The sequence below is a fragment of the Lepeophtheirus salmonis genome, chromosome 6 (genome assembly GCF_016086655.4).
Source record: "Lepeophtheirus salmonis chromosome 6, UVic_Lsal_1.4, whole genome shotgun sequence".
Lineage (NCBI taxonomy): Eukaryota > Metazoa > Arthropoda > Copepoda > Siphonostomatoida > Caligidae > Lepeophtheirus > Lepeophtheirus salmonis.
The window spans coordinates 42,726,032-42,747,592 of record NC_052136.2 but is presented as its reverse complement, the minus strand read 5'-3'; the positions used below and the strand labels follow the sequence as shown (position 1 = coordinate 42,747,592).

The window sequence follows — 21,561 nt, the reverse complement described above, 5'->3', positions numbered from 1 at the left end:
TGTTTGCTTGTTCAGGGTCTGTTGTTGTTGGCATTGAATTGGCTGATGGAGACGGATTCATTCACTCATGAGAAAAAGACACTAAGCACGGGAGACTCTGTGTTATACAATACATATGTATGTGCATTAAGTGTGTTTTCATGTAAATTAGAAATAATAAAAGAAAAAGAAGAACATGTGTGTGCGTACAGAGATACCTCTTTGACTTTCGATGAACAGATGCTTCAATAGTTTGTCAGAGAAAAGCAAGCACCCACTACTCCTAAGGAATACAAAAAATACATACACAAAAATATTATATATAGATCCCAATTCATATATTTACTCGTTTTAAGGCAAAAGAGTCCTAGGTAATGGTGATGATAACACCATTAGTCGTACTTATTTATGTAGGTAGGTATTACTCTTACAGAGTGTGTAGAGAAAAATGTAGGGTAAATTTGTGTTGCGTCAACATAAAAACAACCTTGAACAAAAATCATGGAAATCCTAATTTATTTGTTCATTTATCCGAAGAACATCTAAAAGGAGGACATAGGAGTTCTTTTTTCCCCTACGAACTCAGGCCTAGTACCTGATTGTTTATTACTGTTTTTGTTTATTATAACGTCTCATGGAGTGCATTGAGAAGTGCGTGGTTTTGGAATATCAAGGAAGAATTCGAATTTGAATTTCACCGATTTCTAAGGATCAACATTGGAACTGTACGTAAGAATACAAAGAAACATTTCTTCATAAGTCGACATATTCATTCTTACACCAGATGCCCGATGGGAATCTATGTACTTCAGAGTCATCACTCATATTAAATTTTACTCCATGCACTTTGCTCATACCAGAGTCAGACGTTTATTCGTGGAGGGGTATGTCATCTTACTCCCAATAATAATATCTGTTATAACAGTCAAATTAGTCATCTTTTCTGGGAGAGACATGATTCAATAAATTAATATAAATATGGTGTAATTAGTATAAATTCAGTCCATACAGGGTTCTGAATTCTTGGTTGACTCCAAGCTGTAATACGAATATATCTTACATAGTATTAAAATATTTTATGTGTAAGTGTGTTTGACTACGTTCCGCTCAGAAAAACAAGGATAAAAACGCATTTTTTTTTTTCAAAAACGGAGACAAATACATACTTTAGACATAAAAGTTGTGCAGAATTATGACTTACATACATAAGACCATGTTTAATTCTGATCAGTTTTTTGTCTCTTCTAAAAAAAAATTAATTTGTCAAAATTTGTATTTAAATAAAAATCAAAAAGATTTTCTGTCAAAACAGACCAAATGGGCACCAAATGGAGGGGTCCCACAAATTTTAATTATTTACGTTCCTTTCTATTGTCAAGATACGACTTTTACTATGGTTAAATTTTTGCTATCTCAATTTTTGTTTTGAACATGCATAGCCCAATATTTAATAAACATATTGGAGTAAATTATAAGCATTGAATTCAAATTTGCGGGATGACTTAAGGTATCTAACAATTTTGTCTCTAGTTAAAAACTTTCATTAAACTTAGGAAAATTAAATTGGGCCTAATATGATGGCCCTTTTTAAATGGATCTTATTCTTTTATTGTGACAATCAGTTTTAGCTATTTTAAGTGCAATTTGCAGCACCTTCAATATGTTAATAAGAATAACTTGTTTGGCCCTCTTGTATATAAAGTTTGTCATTTTCTATTTCTTTTATTGATTTTTAACCTACTTGAAGTGCAATTAATGGACCCTCCAAATAGTCAATAAAAATAATATGTGGAAGGTAATATACGATTGTTTGTCGTAGAATATTGCAACAAAAAAAAATGTAATTTGCTTTTGTGTTGACGAACAACATATATACTGTAATACACGAATGCAACTAAGTTACGAGGGCTGTCCAAAGTTGGAGGAGTCTTCATTTTATTCAAAAAGTTTTAAAAATTATGGTCGAGTATGAACTTTAACAAATGACCTTTTTTTAGAGTAGAAAACTTGAAAAAAAATTTCTTGACACATATTCTTGAATTCCCTTGTTACTGATGAGTAAAGAGGATGCATGTAAAGAAAAAAACTAAGTTTAGAGATTAGAAAAGGAAAAACGGCTGATGCACCTGCTCTTTCTTCTCTTTTGTTCATTGTTTAAAAAGTCGTGTTGTGTTAACATCTCCCTCTAAAAGAATAGTTGAACAGATTCTGGCACCTCCGTATTTCTCAATTATTTAGACGTCATTTTCATAACACTGCTCCCACGGACCTCACTTTTACGTTGTTTACGGAAACATTGCCTATAAATGAGGATACGTGAATATAACAGGAAACTTTTCAGACCACCCTAGTATATCTTTGACACACATTTGAATTAAAATGACATTGCTTATATTATTGAAGTGGATTTCAGTTTGGTGTTTATAACAAACCAAAAATCCAGGGGATAAGTACTAAGAGGCAAGATTAAGTGAAATACAAGGCTATAACATAACGCTTTTCCAACTGATGTTTGATTGCCACCTCGCTTTTCAAGAGTGACGTCATAGAATATGACTGTTACCAAGAGTAGCTTTATATTGCCTTCCTTGAGTCTTACTGTTATGACGTCAAAATCTGCCTGTCTTGCCTAACAATCGGTACGGTACATCACATTGAAAAATTTAACGAGCCATATTACATGATAGTCTAACCCTTTATTTCTTTTAACCTTGCTAAGAGGGTACAAGGAAGTGGGGGATACAAAAAAAATCAACATGCTAACTTCACTCATACCTTGCAAGTATAGATCAATAAATTGAAATTTAAATAAATTATTTTTCAATTTTTTTTTTCAAAAAATTTTATTTCTCGAATATAATATTTTAAAATTTTTTCTAGCAAATTAATTTTTTTATGAACAGCTGTTGATATTTTAAATTTTTTGAGAAAGTTATGGGTTTCTGAGATTTTTTTTTTTTTTTTTCATATAATTTAATTTTCTATGCATACATGTGGATTTTTTAAATTTTTTCCCTATTTGCCTTTTTTTCTAAAATATAAAATTTGAAATTTTATTTTAGAAAATTAAATTTTTCAATTTTTTTTCCAAATAATTTCAATTCATGGATTTTTTTTTTCAAATAAAATCCAAACCCCGAGCCTGAAGACGCCCTGTTATTTAAGATGCATCATCAGAATTTGGGAAATTACTTTTAATAGAAAATATCAATAAACATTATTCGCACTTTTTTGTGTACGCACCCTATACAAAAAAGTGAAAATAGGCCAATTCATCCATCACACATATATATGCATACATATTTACATGTCAATTACATTCGCTAAATGTTATCTGTCATTATATTAACTAGGGCTTCTCGTTTCCCGGGAAATTATATCTAAGCATGATTCCGGGACACCCTTTCTTAAATTTTGGGGATTACTAAATAATTGTTAGTGTGCAATTGATCTGTTTTTTTTTATATTTTATGAAGAAATAATAAGTTTGGAGCTACGATAATCCATTGATGGAGTTGAATAGTTTGTAATGAAAACAGAGTGCAAGGAGAATATGAGAACGAGGCATATGATACTACTGAATTAAGACCCTTGTTAATATCAGCTCCCTGTTGTATGATTGGGGGATGAATTACTGCTATAAAAAGGAGAACCTTCTATGTTTAAAATAGCATTAGTAGAGTAGAAATATTATAATGTTATTTAAATTCATGTTTTAAAACAATTTAAACCAAAGATAGGAAATAATGCTTACTTCAGAGGGAGAAGTTAACACTATGCCGACATTTGTTATATTGGTCCTTATTTATTCGGTTAGATCTTGTATTAAGACCGATCCTATCGATCCTTAGAACTGTTCCTTAAGACCGGCAGTCATTAGAACGGTCTATCCTTGGGACCGGTCCTTAACTATCGGTCCTTGGATTTTTTCCCAAAAAATGTCTATGGTTTATAAACCGAAATAAGATAAATGAGATATATATTAAGATTATTGAACATATCTTACAAAAAAAATATTGTTTTTTTCATTGTAATCCTATATAATACGAACATATATTTATTATTTTTAATAAGTTTTATAATTTATTCTATTATATAATGGAATAATCGAAAAAAGGAAAATCACTCTTAAAGCCGTCAAGAAGGATTGATTTTACCTTTTTTAACGACCGACAAGTGGGATTGTAATGGACTGAAATAAAGTCCTCGGTTCTAAATAAGGACTTAAAAAACACTAACAATAGCCGATTATATAATGCATTACCAACTACTTAACTCTACCTATATATATTTGCAATTCTCATATTTTTCATTAGTGTCTCTATTACCAAGGTTGTTTCCTTATTGTTGTAGAGGTTCTAGCGGTTCTTGAGCCACTAAAACCGGAATCGGCACCCCAACATATTTCTTTAAAAACCATGAAAATCCAATAAGCATGGAAAGGGAAGCGTTGGATAATAACGTAATTTCAATTCATGATGTAAAATGTGATAATATTTTCTCGAAAGGGAAGTTTTTTTTTTCCTTTGCAAAGGACAGCAGCAACACACTGTATGCTGACTCCTTGGCCTATGAAAATGGGTTCGTTTAAAAAATATCAACTGAAGCCATCACGGTTTGTGGAAAATATCTCCGTATTCTTAGTTTGAAGGACGATTGGACAAGTCATATAATGAATTCGACTAAAGGAATTGCCGATGGCAGGAAATTCACTGCCCAATTTCAAGTGGCTACGGGCTGTATAATTTTTAACGATTATTGTAAAGACTGTGGCAAGATGTTTAATTCTGTTATTCATGCTTTTGCTGAGTGTCCTTTTTTGCTGTTATTGAGGAAGTTTGTTGAATGGAACTTGGAAGGTCATATAAACACCGCACCAAACCATATCTCGGCCATAATTCTTTTGGGCTTCCAAAAATAAGTTAATTCCTTCGAAGAAGGCTAAAGCAATCGGGTTTGGCTTACTTAACTCTAAGGCTTATATTGCAAAAAAGTTGACATTGAAGGAACCAACAGATGGAAGGGAGTTAAGAGGCATACTTATTGCGGCTGCGTCACGATACTTGGCTTTTGAATTGAAAATACCCTAGGACGATACAATGACGTTCGATTTAGCGCTGGATATTATTCGGTATTTTCCGAGAACTCAATTAAATACATAAAAATTTTAAATCACATTATCAAGATATTTAATAGACATAAAAATAGGCAAATCCTAGATACTTAGTTTTAGATTTATGACTTTTTTTGGTTATATTGTGTTTTTATTTGTTGTTGGGATTTTTTGTTAATCTTATTTATTGTATAGATTTTTTGTGTAACTAAAGTGGTCTTTGTTTTTGGGAACTAATTTTAAACTACAATGTTTATTTATATTTTTACTAAATGTAATTTCCCAATTTATTATGATGTATATTATTTTTATTTTTTTAATATTATATATTGTAAAATTAATAAGACCTTAATAAAAAATAAAAATAAAACATATTGCTTATGGGTCTCAGTTCTTGTGCTTATACAGAAAAAATATAAAAATATAAAGACTATAAAAAGAAAATATAATATATATCAATTAATCCATTTTCTAAGTTTTTTTGTGCAATTGCTACGTTTTCCAATTTTTTTTTATATTTCACACGGGGGATACAGATGCACTGAGTTCTAAATAGCTAAGAGCTTCTTATGGATCTGGAAAAGTGATTTTAGGCTCCAGACGGTGTAAATAAAAGAAGGAAGGGGTTGTGTAGATTATGGATCTAGGTCTCATACAAAGCTTGTTGTGTTCCTAATAATTATAATATTTCTTAAGCCACCATGTTTTCCCAAACTTTATCATGCTAATGCCCCTACACTAATACATTTTTTTGCTGCGGCCCCCTTTATACGAAACATGTGTACTATGTATGTGTAGACTGAAATAAATACACAATTCTCCATCTTCCTTCCCCCTCCCTAGCCTCCCCTCATGGCTCCCAATTTGAAAACCATTCTCCTGCGCAATCTTAGTTTTTGGGATTCCTGCTGGATCTTAGGACAAACGCACTCAGCGTATAAGGTGGCTGCAACCCTATTTGTATCTAATATAATTTCCTATGCCCGAATTTTCTAGTGAAGCCCTATGTTTTAAGTGATTGTTACATAACTGAGCCACTATAAAAAAGAACCGAGCCGTTGAAATGAAAGAACAGAGACCGATAGAACCACTGATCCTGAACCGGGCTCAAGCTTGATCATTCTAATTTCATAATATATTATTTTAAAATAAACGATATAATAAGTTATATGATAACTAGTTTTAAGGGCCTGTTACGAAACTGAGCCTGTATATAAAAATTGAGATCGAGGCCAAAACCGTTGAAATGAAAAACCGAGCCTGAGACCAATAAAACCGTTGAACCTGAACTGGGAACAACCTTGATTATTACTAATTGTGCAATGTAGGTTTTTTTAGAGCCTTCGCCCACATGGACTTGAGTTGATTGGTCTGGGCTGTTTTCTGTCACTCCTCTGGGTCCGGGTTGGCCTTTTTAAGAGAGCCCTCTTGCTTTCCAACTTTTTGGACTACCTGACTGCATAGAAGGTGGTCATAAAGAACCCAAAATGGAAATGGAAATTCGTTGATCACGTTTAATTGTCACTTTCTCGACTTGTAAATAAGCGAGAGTTCAGGTTTGTTTTGTTTTCTAACTAATTGTTTATACTTTAATATTACCAAATATGAATAAATTTCAATCTCTCAAACTTCATTAATTATTGAATTAGTAAGTGTTCAGATTACAATGGACCACCATGTATTAGGTGATCAAATAAATGTATCATTTATTTTTGTACTACTACCAGGTATTTGATAAATGACTTCATTCAAAATATGATATTACACAATGTTTGGATAAAAATTAAGGCCTGCTCGCACTTTTGGGGTCGTATAGAGACTGCAATTGAGGTTGGAGGTGTTTTTATAGAATAAAATAAATAAAATCCATCAAGGTTTCAGAATCTGGTTCCATTTTTTAAATCTGATAACTGGTTGATGAGAAATTTTGGAAAAAAAAATCATTTTCTGTGCTGTGTTTGCACCTCCTCTATATATAGAGGGGACAAGTTGGGGAATATATTGATCTAAATGTCAACTATTAACAAATAGTAGGACATGAGATACGGCCAGAGGAAGAGAAGAGTTGAAAAAGAGAAACAGAATTAACGAGTTAATCATCCCAATTTATGACGTTTTCACAAATGTCATAAATTGCATCAAGAAGAAGCCATCTTGCGGCTCATAATTGATAGTTTTATTAAATAAAAGAAACAAATTTTCTATTAAATATTGATTAAACTCTATTAAATGGCTTTAAAAAATAAAAAAGACTTGAACCAAAGGAGAGAGAGATACTTATTGAATTAAATTTCTTCTCCCAGATGGAACAAAAACCCAAAAATGATCCTCAGAATTCGGAGCACTGGAAAAGAAATAGACGAAAAAGGCAACAAAGACATTACTCTTTTTCTTATAAGAAATAATGTAGGAACCAGCGATCCTGGCAGTAGAAAAAGGCTAGGGATGTCACCTCCAGAGACGTCAAGAGTGAGAAGAAGAATTGAAGAAATAGAAGATAATACCGAAACCTTTGAACAACTTCTAAGGAATTCCAGGGTTGAAGATATCGGGGGAGAAGGCCAGAAAATTTGCTCAAAATCTGTAGTCATCATCAATAAGTATTCGAAGGTATTGACGGGAGGATAGGGAAAGGGAACGAGGAGCAAAAACATGAAAACAGTAGAGATGATGGCAAAACATTCAAAAAGAAGAACACCAGCACACACTGGAGATGGTTTAACCCCTACGTCGGTCGTTTGAGAAAACAATGGTGAAAGAGTCAAAAGAAGCGAAATGCACCCGATTAACATATTTTATATACCAAGAGATGGATTTAGAATCGATACATCCGAAGTAATTGACTTTTGACAACATATACCATTTAGACCCGAATTTACAACAAAAACCCCACACAATTTAGCGTAAATGGATGAGAGAATTATTTTGCCAAAGACAATAAAACTGAAACAGTGTAACGGAAAAATAAAAAATGTCAAGAGAGTTTACTAGAACCAGTGTTAACTTCGTCAAGCCTGACGAGACGAAATCATTTCGTCAACGAAGCTTTTTTTTTTTTTTCATGACGAAGACGAGACAAAGACGAAAATCTGAGAAAAATCATGAGGAAGATTAGACAAAGACGAAGATGAGACGAAGACCAAATAAAAGATAACTACGACGAAACAATGTCGATGTCTGACAAAGATAATATTATAACACTGACGAAACTCTGACAAACCCTAATGACTTAAGATCACAAAGACAAAAAATATCAATGCTATTACTGATGCTGATAATTCGTGTGCAACCTGCTCAATGGTCTCATAACACAAAACTTTTCTTAAATGTTATCCAATTTAATTAAAAATTAAGTGTTTGTGTGTGTAATGTGTATGCAAGTGTTTCATCAGCACACAAGTTGTACAATATGTCAGTATTGCCTGGAGTAGGTTAATAACCCACTTCCAAATCATTGTAATTGGCAAAGGCACCACCTTTTATTCGAGACTCAATTTACTTTTTATGTCCATGGGTTCTGGAATATACCAGCAGGTTATGAAGTGGGCTCACAACCCAAAGCCACTTTATTGTTTTTTTTTATATGACCACTAGACTATAACTAATTTTTATATAAATATGGTCCATTTGACTTCCTACTGGGGTTGCAAAGGCGGTCAGCATCCAGAATTGTGGGGCTCAGGGTTAAAAACGTTTAAGAGCCATAACTATAAATTGCAAAGACTCATAACTACGAATTATAGTTCGAAATAACTGGAAAATACACTACTAACCTCAAACGCCACCTCAGAGGAAAGCACAAGGTTAGATGGATAACTTCATATTTTATTATATATAATAAGACCTATCATTATATAGAGTTCTTAAATTTCCTAATAACGTAACCTATCAGACTTTTTATGTCTTTGTTCATCAACAAATACGTATGGAGGTAAATGTAAATTTAAGGATTTTTGAAAGTCACGAAATTAGGTTCTCAAGCCTCAGAGTCTTAAGTAATGAATTTGAAATCTTAAGCCTTTAATGAAGAAAGCGCTTTGCTAAAGATGTAGTGGTTTGTTCGAATGAAAACTAGCTAAATATATTCTACGAGCTTTTTTCTTTTTTAACATTTTGTTTAAACTTTTAGAGTAATTTATAACATGTTCAAAGATAAACGGAGTTTAACTTTATAAAACAGGCACGGCCCAGATACTTAATGACGTTGTCAATTATTCATTGAATGATATTTTACATATTATAAATATATTTACTTGTCTTTGAGTAATTTTCATTTATTTGACTTAATTTCACAAATTTGGAATTATTTACCACCTGTAAAATTTAGACATTTAAAGTACATTGATAGTTAAAAAACTTTTTAACAACAAACTGACTCAATGATCAAAATTTATTTACTTAATTCCCGCCCTCCCCCCAATAAAATTACATTTTTTAGCTTGTGTTTCGTTTCGCAGAATTACTATATAATTTCATTTGAATTAATTATTTTCAATACTTGGATAGAATGCACAGACCATACTGAACCCATATTAATAATAGAATGAAATATACATTTCCACTTATTTAAACAAAATAAAGAGATGGTAAACATATTTTTTTGTTAGCATCATTATTTTTTTTTAAACGGGCTTTTTATTTATATTTATTTTTGTAAGTGCAAAACAGCTCTTCCTCCTCGAGTTGTTGAAGAATAAGGTTTTATTGAAATGATTCAAAGGCTTGACAAAAGATTTGTTATCCCTAAAAAGAACAAAGTATCAAGTTTGATAGACAAACTCTTTCAACCCCAAAAAATTAAATTGAAGGAGAGAGTTGCTGAAACCAAAAAAGTAAGTATAGGAATGAATATATGGTCTAAAAATGTATTAACAGCCTCCTTCCTAGCAATAAGTGAGTGTTACTTTCACCCTACTGATAAAAAAGCGGAGCATGCTTTACTGAATTTAAAACAGCTATGGCACCCACACACTGGAGCGCCAATTGCTAACGTAATGGCAATATGCATAAAGGAGTAAGATATTCACGTGAAAAAATACTGATTGTCATAACCGAAAACGGCAGCAACATGGTTGCAGCGGAAGATGAAACTTCGGAAGAAGAATCAAGCACAGACATGGATGATGAATCTGATTCGGGTAATTTATTAGAGACGAATGTCCGTGAATTGTAGGTTATACTTCCATTGCTTTTAACATATCACTCTAAAATAATAGAAGTATGCATGACGTCAATTAACTTTAAAATACTAATATGTTTCTTCTATTTCTATTAATTAAAAATTATTTAACTTTATTCATTAATTTTTAAATTATGTTCCATATTATGTTTTCCTTGTCGTCTTTTAAGATCATGCAAACATCTCCGATATCTTGTTGTAATATAGAATTTATAAAGTTATAAAATTGATTTTTCTGATGTATTTATAAATATGTTTGTTGATAGGTGTGCAAGTTTTGCTATACAAAATTCGTCAGTTCCTAGGGAAACTTATGAAGTCTTCAGTGGCAACGGAGAAGTTGATAACTGAATTTGGTCTTGCTCTAATAAAGGACTGCCTGACCAGATGGTCAAGTACATATAATATGTTGTCTCGCCTACTCCAGGTGAAGGAGGATCTTATTGGAGTAGCACACTCAATGAACTGGGACTGTTTCTTACCCAGTGATAGGGTAAAAGTTACAAACCTGAGAGAATTACTCTTCCCATTCGCCGAGCACACGAAAAGACTACAACGTGACACTTTTTCTCTGTCTCTCATCAATCCTGCCATATTTGATTTAAAATACCATCTCATAAGCCTCTCTATGGAACATGTTTCTAGTGCTAATGTTAGTGCAACAGTATATACTCAAACTTATGCGAACGGTTCGATAAGTTATTTGATACAGATCATATAGATTTTTCTCCACTTTCTGCAGCTGCTTGTTTCTTAGATTCTAGAGTAGCACCCAAAAAAACTTTTTACTCACGATGATGATGAAATAAAAAAGCTTAAGAATAAGCTGAGAATTATATAATTAATAGTTCTCCTCCTGAAACTCAAGAAATCGAACAAATCTTCAATAAAAAATCGATATCGCGGAGTTCCAACAAAACATGTCCCAGATTCAAATTTCCCAGTGTCATTCCACATTAAAGGTCAAAAAATGCGGTTAGTCGAGGAATAAAGCAAGAATTTTGAAGTACAAGGAAATACTATCCACCATCGATACTTATGAATTTCATTCTGCCATGGGCTTTTGGGTCTCACAGAGCTGTGAGGGTTTACATCTCTTAAGAAAGTGGCTCTTGATCTCCTTTCAATTCCTGCTTCTCCGGCATTTGCTGAAAGAGTATTCAGTCGTACAGGAGATATATCAAGTCGGAGGAGGAACAGGGCTAGTGTGACACTTGAGAGGAGTGATTTTCTTCAATTTAACAGGATTTAAATTTAGATTTTAAATATACTAAATAATGCTATAACTTATATTTCCTTACCTTGTTTATATTTTGGTTATATGAATAAAATAGCATTTTGGAAATATATAGAATTATTAGAATATTTTAAGTTTTGCGGTTTTTTTCATTTTTTTAGATATTTATGATTTGTTACTTGAAATAAAATTATTTATTAAACACATTTTCTTATTTTTGTCCCTTCATTTGTTATTAGACATCGAATATAAATGATTTAAAATGTAGCATATTACCGTACACTGACGTACAAGAATTTCTTTAAATATATGCCTATTACTTATATATAACAAATATTTATTTTACTAAATTCAGTATCAACAACTAGGAATGGGTAAGCTTGGATTAAGTCATGGATTTTGTGCCTCATTTTCAAAAAAGGTTAGACTTTCAAAACTTCAATCGGCTTTTTATACCTACAAAACGAGTTTTTTGTATCGTTTTTTATATATTTCATAAAACTCGAGTAGCAATTTATGAGTTTTTCTCGTGGCTCATCACTAATTTAAATAATTTTTTGACCAATCTCAATTTTGGGGGGTATCTAATAAATGAATTAACGTTTATTATTCAGTAAAGTATGTTGGAATGTAATTAGAACTGAATCCAATAATTTTTAAATTTATTGAATTAGTTCAACTTTTCCTTATACTTTAAGTCAGGCTTAGATATTGAACGGAAACACAAACGGCGTTCACTCTTTCCTTTCATTTTTTTTTGAACGAATGAACGACGAAGGGGAAAAAGTGAACGACTAACGAAATATGAATGGCTTTCATTTTTTTATCGTCCATAAGAGGTAGCTTTTTGACTATTTTTTCCGAAGATTAATACATCGTTTGTTCTTGATAATGAGTATAATTATAATTATTATCTTTGATGGAGGCTAAAATATGTTCATTTAGTCTATTTTTTTTTTTCATTCCGTTGCTTTGTTTAATTGCACCATTCACTGGAAAATAAGTCATCTCAATATAGCATTCAAAATCACGGATAAGGTGTAATTGATCAAATAAAAGATATAATGGACCTTAATGCATTTATTTATCTTGTAAAGTTTTTATTAAATCTGTTCATGTTAAGCACATAGATTTTAACGCAACATTAGAAACTTCAATCTTTATTACTCTGCAATATGAAAAGTACTCATCGAGTCGATTATATGAATATACCACACTCTCCAGAGTATAAATGAAAATTTATGGGGAAAAAAGTGAGCTTAAAAATTAAGAGAAAAGTACTTTCATATTGTGCAGTAATAAAGAATTAAGGTCTACTGCCGAGTTAAAATTGATCTACGTCTCATTGACAAAATAGATAAAAACTTCACAAATTACTAGATAAATAAACGATTTTTAATCCATTAGAGTTTTTATTTGATCCATTACACTTTATGTGTCATTTTGAAGGCTATTTTGAAATGACTTGTTTTCCATCAAATAATGCAATGAAACAAAGCAATGGATTGGAAAAAAATTAGACTGGGTCAACTATTAATAATTTATCTACATTAAATATAATTGCCATGAATTTGATTTACCTCATTTAATTAATGAAAAGTCAGCATTTCTATGGAGATCCCCAAACACTTCTATACTTCCGTGCATTCCTCCTGCAAGTTTTTTTCTCTCAGTAAATCGGGATTTTGTAACATACTTGATTTATTTGCTCAATTTTTGGGGAAGATAACATATATAATTTACACTTAGATATAGATTTTAATCGTGAACTCAAATTGAATGTTAATAATTTACTGAAGTTCTAAAACACTTTGCAATCAAAACACCATATATTTTGGAAGTTGTTTACCAATAATTATTTACTTATTATGAACTTAAAGAGAGACATTTTTTTAAGGCCCGGTAGGATACACAGCTTGATGAATGGGCCTTTTCATGAACGAGTCTTTGAGTACATAATTTTAGTAAATTTTATAGCTTTATCTTCGACTTGGTTATATTTAGTTACTCATTTGTGGGCCTCAGACAAAGCCAGTTGACAAATCAAAAAAAGGCGAATGGATGTCGTTTGACGGTTCTCCCTACTCTTGCTTCTTCTAATTAAATTTCATATATATTGTATATTGTATTGTGATCAAACATGCAATCAAACAGGGCCAATCCGAACCTATTTTTGTGCCTTATACAAAATATTAGCCAATAACATGTTTATTCAATATTAAACTGCTACACAAAGCGGAATACATTCATTGTCCTAGACATTTATTGTATTCTGAGAAAATATTAATATTACAACAAATAATCAAAAAATGTAACATCCATAGCCAATGCAAAATATAAAATTGAACTATGTACAAAAAGAAAACTGTAGACAATTGTTACGAAATAAAAATATTACAACTGCACGAATATATGTGTGGTTTATACTGTTGATATGCAGTATACACTTATTAACTGGTCGGAGCAATGCATTCAGGTTGGTTTGTAGCCGAAAATATAGACAAGTGATTCAGGACTAGTTTTATTCTCTCACACGGCAAGAACCCCCCACCCCCTCCACCCAAAAGGCCTGCATTAATGTCTCTAACAATAAATAATAAAACAGAACCCACCTGTCTGAAGAGATTAACACTATAGACAAAGTAAGACCACTGTGGGCCTATCAGAGATGACCCCAAAGGAGGAATGTCAAACTTTTGAAAAATCAGCAAAGCAATTCAAAACCAATCAGAGGCCTCTCCAAAAGAATTCAACCAGAAAATAATAAAATGAAATATGTCTGGGCCTGACAATTAAAGACCGACCAGTCCCTAGTTTTATGGGTGCAACTTGGCCCAACCATAATGTTAGAAAAATTGTGGCCGACCCGAAAGTCGAGTTAGGTTAGGGGTCGCCTTTTTTTTCTCTTTGCAACTATTATGGCACCCCCGAATGTACGTCACACTTAGCATTTGCCTATATTGTTAATGCGACGGGTAAACCTTTCCAGTAAATAAGGTAACTCAGAAAAAATATGTCGGTTTAGCTACTTTTTTAAGGAGGGGGTCTGTTAAAAATAAATTGGAGGCTGCCTTGAATAAAATTACTGCCTCTATTTGGAGGGTATTAAAAAAAAACAATTTAAAAAAAAAAAGGAAATTGAACACCATTTCATAAAAATTGAGAGTATCATTTTAGAACGCCAGGGATTGCCTGTTTTGCTTTTAGTAAGCTACGCCCCTGAGGCTCATTTTTTATGTATTACGAAACAAAAAGGGCTTCATATATTAATAAGTATTTTTTTAGGTGGGATTTTTTATACTGGATAAATATTATATGAATAAATAAAAATTCAAAAATGAACGATTGAACAGAAAAATGAACGGAAAAAAGAACAAATAAACGGCGAACGGAGAGTTTTTAAAAAATGAATGACTGAACGGAAAAAGGGTGAATGGTTATGAGCATGCTTTAAGTACATGTTAGATCAGAAAAGTTACCCCGTGGCTGCCCCTTATTGAGCTTCTTTAATAAACTTGATGGTTACTATTTATTGATATTCTGTTCATATTAAACATCGTTTGTGTTCTATAATTTATTAATTATTCAAAATTGAGAATTTTAAGACATAATGATTTTACAAAAAGACGTACAGATAATTAAAGATTAGCGCCAGTGATTAGAAAATTTTTGGGAGAAATATTCATTTCCTTTTTTCATGTGCTAACTATGAATTCATATGCAGTTTATCCAAAACCATTATATAGAAATTATTTGACTTTCCTAGCTCTACATCTTCAAGTTCAAATACATAAGGTGTCTAATTTGAAGAAAAAAAATACGTATATAAAAATTTCATTCTAATTCATTATTGTTATTTTCCTGACTTTTTCCTCAGATTACCCCCCTCCCCCTTTCCAAAAAAAGAAAAATGTTGAAGAGGTATTTAGTGCCTAATTATTTAAATAAAAGATATATGATGAGGATTACAGACCTATTGCCCAAATATAATCTTGTGAGTAGAATAAAAAAATTTGTGACCATAATAACACTATTACAAAAGATCTGGCCTTCAATTAATTAAATACCTAATATTCGCCTAGTTACGAATACAAAGAAAAAGGAAGACTGGCACCAAAGAATGATAATATCAATAAAAAATTCAATATTTTTTCTCACAGATTCATGAATGATCCACAAGGGACTAAAATTTAACAGATTTCGAAAATTTTACTTTTTAACTTCAATAAATGCTATTTTGCAATTTATAGTTATGGCTCTTAAACGTTTTTAAGCCCAAACCCCCCCCCCCCCATTCTGGATTCTGGCCGCTTTGCAAACCCAGTAGGAAGTCAAATGGATCATATATATAAAAAATTTAGTTATAGTCTAGAGGTTATATAAAGAAACAATAAATTGGCGTTGGGTTTTTGAGCCCACTACATGCCCTGCGGGTATATTGCAGAACCTGTGGGCAGAAAAAGTAAATAGAGTCTCTAATAAGGGGTTCCTTTGCCAATTACAATGATTTGGCGGTGAGTCATAAACCTACTCAGCGCCATACTGACATATTTTTTGTACATTTAAACCCTATTTTTCAAGCATTATTAATTACTAAGAAAATATAAATATTAGGAAGATTGTTTCCAACGCTGAAGAAACTGACCAAGACGAAGTTCTGACGAAGGCGAAAATCTGACAAAAATCATGACGAAGACAAGGCAAAACTCTGATGAAGACGAAATTCTGACGAGGATGAATTTTGATGAAGACGAAACTCTGACGAAGACGAAATAAAAGTTAAGTATGACGAAACAATGACGATGTCTGATGAAGACAATATTATGACGAAGACGAAACTCTGACAAAGACAAAAATTGACGAAATGATGACAAAGACAAGACGAGACGAAACTGAAAATAGCTGACGAAGTAACACTGACTAGAACAAAGAATGAAAAATAATTTAAGATTAAAATAAGAAATGCTGTTAATGTCCTCGAACCTCAATTATTTACAAAAAATATCTTGAAAAATTTGTCGAAAAGGTAATCAAAATCGAAAAAGCAATACATACAAAAACTTATAAATGAAGATACAGATCTTCAAAGAATAGCGAACAAAGAAAAGTTATGAATTGTATTGAACAAATTAAGTACATACGAAAGAGATACCCCTTATTTGGAAAATGCTCTTCGAAAAGGGATAATTAATATCCACCAAAAAGCATAATTTGAACTTAATAGACAGAATAAAAGTGGTAAATCAAATTTATGTTTTTGTTACCTTGTAAGAGTAAATATTAATTTGATGGACCAAATTATAACTATATATTTGTAGATACTATTTAATATGTTGAATAAAGATGTGGCAATAAAAAAAACTTAAATCAAAAGAACAATATTGCTCGTGGGAGAGTTTTTTTAATAAAAAAAATAAGTCAGTGGTAAGTAAGATTTTGGAAAGAGAAATGATTTTAAAGAAAGTTGTCTTGAAGAGAAGAAAATTGGCCTAGGGATAGTTTTTTAATGATATGAAAATGATAGGAAACAATAGGCTGAGAATGCTTTCAGTGGGTAAATCAAAAAGAAATCAATTTGGGATCAGGTAGGGTTGGCTTTAAAGCCTCAGTAGAGGATATAGTCAGAGGGCTTAATAATAAAATGACTATTTGTATTATTTTGTTTAAGGTACAGAATGTACAACTTACTATCCCTAGGTAGTTTATATGGTAGAATTTCGGAAGAGAGAACATGCTTCTTTCGTAAACAATCACTGGAGACATCCCAACATTTTTTGTTTGAGTGAGTGTACTCATATAGTTAGTCTAATAGACAAAGTAATTGTTTTTTTTCTTTCATGTCTAAATTGAGCTTTTAGCTGAAGGATATTTCATATATTTACACCAGCTCAAATTAAGAGGAAATAAATTATATTACTTCAACGGAACAATTTAGAAGAACAGAACGCCGTTGCATAAGGATTTTACTGTGATATTGCAAAGTTTATTTTTAATATGCCAAAAAAATTAAAATTAATGTTTTTTATAAAATAATAAGTTAAAATATAGTTGTACTCAAGTACAAAAAAGATTCAAAAATCCTCATTTTTTGATAAAACTCCATCAACTGGCTTTATGAATGAACACTAATCGATGTCAATGATAATAAATAAGATACGAATATAATCAAAGTAATATGAAAATAACTATGCCTTGTCTTAATTTGTACAATTAATTTTTTTTATTAAATAGAGATGAGAAAAGTAGGATAATTAGTGAAAAATATCTTAGTATTTTCATAATGGTAAATAAAATTTGTATCTAAATATGGAAATAATGGCGCTAGATAATTTTACTTAAAACTAATTTAAGTCAGGAAATTTTCGCCTTAGGAAATTATGCCTCAAGGTTATTTTGCATTAATATACGTAGTTTTTGTTATTTTTTAGTTAAAATTGATGTTCCCTTAGATTTTTTTAATCAAAATATGTCCTGTGTATTACTGTCAAACGCATTAAATAGTTGTTTCTTGAAGGAAAAATGATGTAATCCTCCCTCAAAGTTTTAATACATACACCCCACAAAATCTCATAATCAATTAATTTGAACCAGAGACAAAATTGGTAAAATACAAAAAGAACAAAAATAAATAAACTCGGCAACGATTTGAATAGATTAATTGCTTATAACTTCTCCGTTAGTAATTATCATGAGACATAACAGAAAATACTTATGGGTTGACGAAAAAACATAATATGAGGTGAAAACTTGATTCCATCATTATTCCAACAGAAAACAAACATTTAATGCATTTTATAGTAATAAATCTTACATATTTTGATTTAATAAAATCAAAGGGAACATCAATTTCAACCAAAAAAAAACAATTACGACATATCAACTTCATTTATCTATATATTAAGGCAAAATTTCCTTGGGAAAAAATGACTTCAGGGGAAAATGTACAAATGCGAAATGGTTTAAGGCAACATTGGCAAGCACCGGAAATAAAAAATTAGGGTATTTTATTATGTGCCCGTGATATACAATTTGAGTATTCCGTGAATTGATACAATTTGACTAAATTGAGTTATTTTCAAGAAAATTTACTATTTGTAGTAAAAATTCTTTAAAAAATCATATTGATTCAACTTAAGAGCTATATGGTATATACAGAGTAAAAAATAATTTATGTATGAAAAGAAGTCACATGGTGCACGGTATAAAGTTCTCCCTGATTCATATACCAACAAATTATAGAGCGGGAAAAAAGGAATACAATGTAGAGGGAGCACTGTATAAAATGAATTAAATCTCGCAGGCGTTTAATTTAACTCATATTAAAAAAGAAATAAAAGGAAGTACTTTATAACACATTTAAAATTAACTTCAATATTATTGAAGTAATATGGGTATGTTCGTCGATGCCTGATAACTCCGGGCAATGCCAGCAGCTACACCTGCTAGTATTTAATATAACCGAAAAATTAATTTTAATTCATAAAAAAATGTCAAGTACTATGAATATCTTGCTGATCCTTAAATAAATCCATTGCAAATCCCTACTATAATCCAGAAGTTATGAACCAACTTTATGGGTTCTGTTTTTATTATTATTATTTATTGCTAGAGACATGAATACAATACTTTGGGGTGGAAGGGGGTGCTAATAACTCCATTTCTTAGTATGAAAATAATAATTGCATATCAATAGTATACACTATACATGTATTTGAGTAGTTTCCTGATATCTCCGACCAATAAATGATAATTATTGAAAAAAAGAGAGGCTAAAAATTAAGAGAAAGTACTTTCATATTCCGCAGTAGATAAGATTGAAAGTTGTAATGTCGGATTAAAATTTATGTATTTCGCATAAACAGATTGAATAAAAAGAATTAAATTATATTTCTAATATTAAATTTTTTGAAAAAAGTTTCAAATATTAAATTTTCTAGTTAAAAGCAAAAATGTTACAAATAAATCCATCTTAAAGATTTAGAGCAAAAGCTAATTATGTAGTAATGTCCGGCGATATAACTCCTTATTTAGAGCTTCAAAAAAAGATATTTTCCCCGTTATTTATGCGTAAAATATCCTTGAAACTTGTATCCATCAGCTGACGAGCTAATGGATACAAATGACACAATACACTATCCAACCGAGATTCTGAATTTTTTGTACTGGATTTGTAAGAATTATGTTTTTATCAGGATTAGTTATTTGTTGGGTATATTGTTTAAAAAGAGGTACATTGTTAAATAATTATAATTTTTAAATGCATTCTTAAATTGGGCATGATTATTAATAAATATACAAAAAGTGAAAATTTCCAAGTTAAATATACAATGAATAATGCCCATTAGGTGACTAAGGCGTTGAAAAACTTTGAGTTATAATTGAACAAATAATTCTAAGCAATACTGGGTACTCCCGTTAGTTTTATAAATTAATTAAAATTTGCACACCCTCTGCAGCTTGGGCCCTTGGTTGAATCCATACTTGAGCGTATTTACAACGCTGAATGGAATCCATGAAAAAGTTGATTAATCAACTGCTTTAAGTAGGCCCTACCCACCAGTTCAGAGTACTAGTACTTTTGAATTTCAGCGTTTCCTAGGATCATATCTCCACTTGCTCCTCTCTTAATTTAGTTTCGCTCTTCTCTGTTATACCACTAGGAGCCAAATGATAATAAAATTAGCTGGGTTAACCAAAAAAAAACCTTCTTTAATAACTAAATTTCTGAGCAATACGACTTAATAATGGATATCTTCAGTCAACCTAATACCTATCGATCTATCTTGGACGAGAGCGATAATTCTGTATTAACATCCTGTCAAGAAGAAAGTGCTATAGATGTAGACCAGGGAATAGAATTCTAAAGATCCCTGGCCATACCTTAAAAACTACTTAGAATGTATTTGCTCTGGCAAAAGGATCAAATAAGAAGGGGGCTATTCCAATTTATGGTATACTTGTATTCTGTGCAAGCCGAGAAAAAAATAGACTAATACAAGTTCTAGAGAAAACCTTGTCGGTCACTTGAAAATGCAGCATACAAAAATTATGGTAGAGTTCTTAAATCTTCCTGAAAATAATACAATTAAGAAAGGTAAAATCTTAAAATACTCAGGCAAAGACAATACGACTTAATAATGGATATCTTCAGCCAATCTAATACCTATCGATCTATCTTGGACAAGAGCGATAATTCTGTCTTAACATCTTGTCAAGAAGAAAGTGCTATGGATGTAGACCAGAGCATAGAATTCTAAATATCCCTCGTCATACCTTAAAACCTGTTCTTGGTTATCTAAAAAATGGATGTGGTTTCAATAAGTCAATAAATTGAACTGGCTTTTCAAACTGTAAAACATCCGGCATTTACCAAGCTAATAAATATCATGAGGAATAACACCAAATAATTGGTTTCGACACTTCCAAGAAATTTTAGTTCAGTAATTCAAATACATATTAAACATATCTTAATTCCTTCATTTCAAATACAAAAATCTATGTCGATTTAATTTGACCAAGCAAATTTAAATTAATATATAATTAGTTTTTCATACATATAAGAAGATAAAGTTTAGAAAATCAATTTATTTGCAAGTGAGCCACACATAAATCAATTTGGTAGCAATAAATGACTGCAAGAAGGCTCTGGAGCCTAGAAGCGGAGAATATGCAACACTATAAAGTTACATCCGCAGGACTATATACCGGGTGTCTGGAAAGTCCTGACTGATTTCTAACTTCCAACTTCATTAAGATCTACAAGGACTAAAAGTAGAGATACAGAGAAATGTTTTTAATAAAAAAACTAAGCTTGGTTATAATCTATAATATGTTTTGTAACAATTTGGCCTTTACCTTCCATAACAGCCACAACACGGGGACGGAAGAAGGAGCAGGTGTTCTTGATGTAGGTGGGGTCCATCTAGGCCCAGGCCTTGGTGATACTGGCTTTGAGAGCTTTGGTACTGCTGTCGACTATCGACTATCAGCATCTAATATAATATTAATATTGAATAAAAAAGGCGGGAATGATAACGTTCTTGATTGATAGAA

At 31.5% G+C, this 21,561-nt stretch overlaps 1 long non-coding RNA gene across 1 annotated transcript; it reads right to left on the bottom strand.

Moving 5' to 3' along the window:
- Positions 1-1,681: 1,681 nt before the first annotated feature.
- Positions 1,682-21,556, bottom strand: LOC121120943 (uncharacterized). The gene is made up of 3 exons (XR_005865276.2): positions 21,364-21,556; positions 2,106-2,279; positions 1,682-2,030 (listed from the first exon to the last, which is right to left on the bottom strand). It is a non-coding gene; the product is annotated as an uncharacterized lncRNA (long non-coding RNA).
- Between the last annotated feature and the right edge of the window lie 5 nt (positions 21,557-21,561).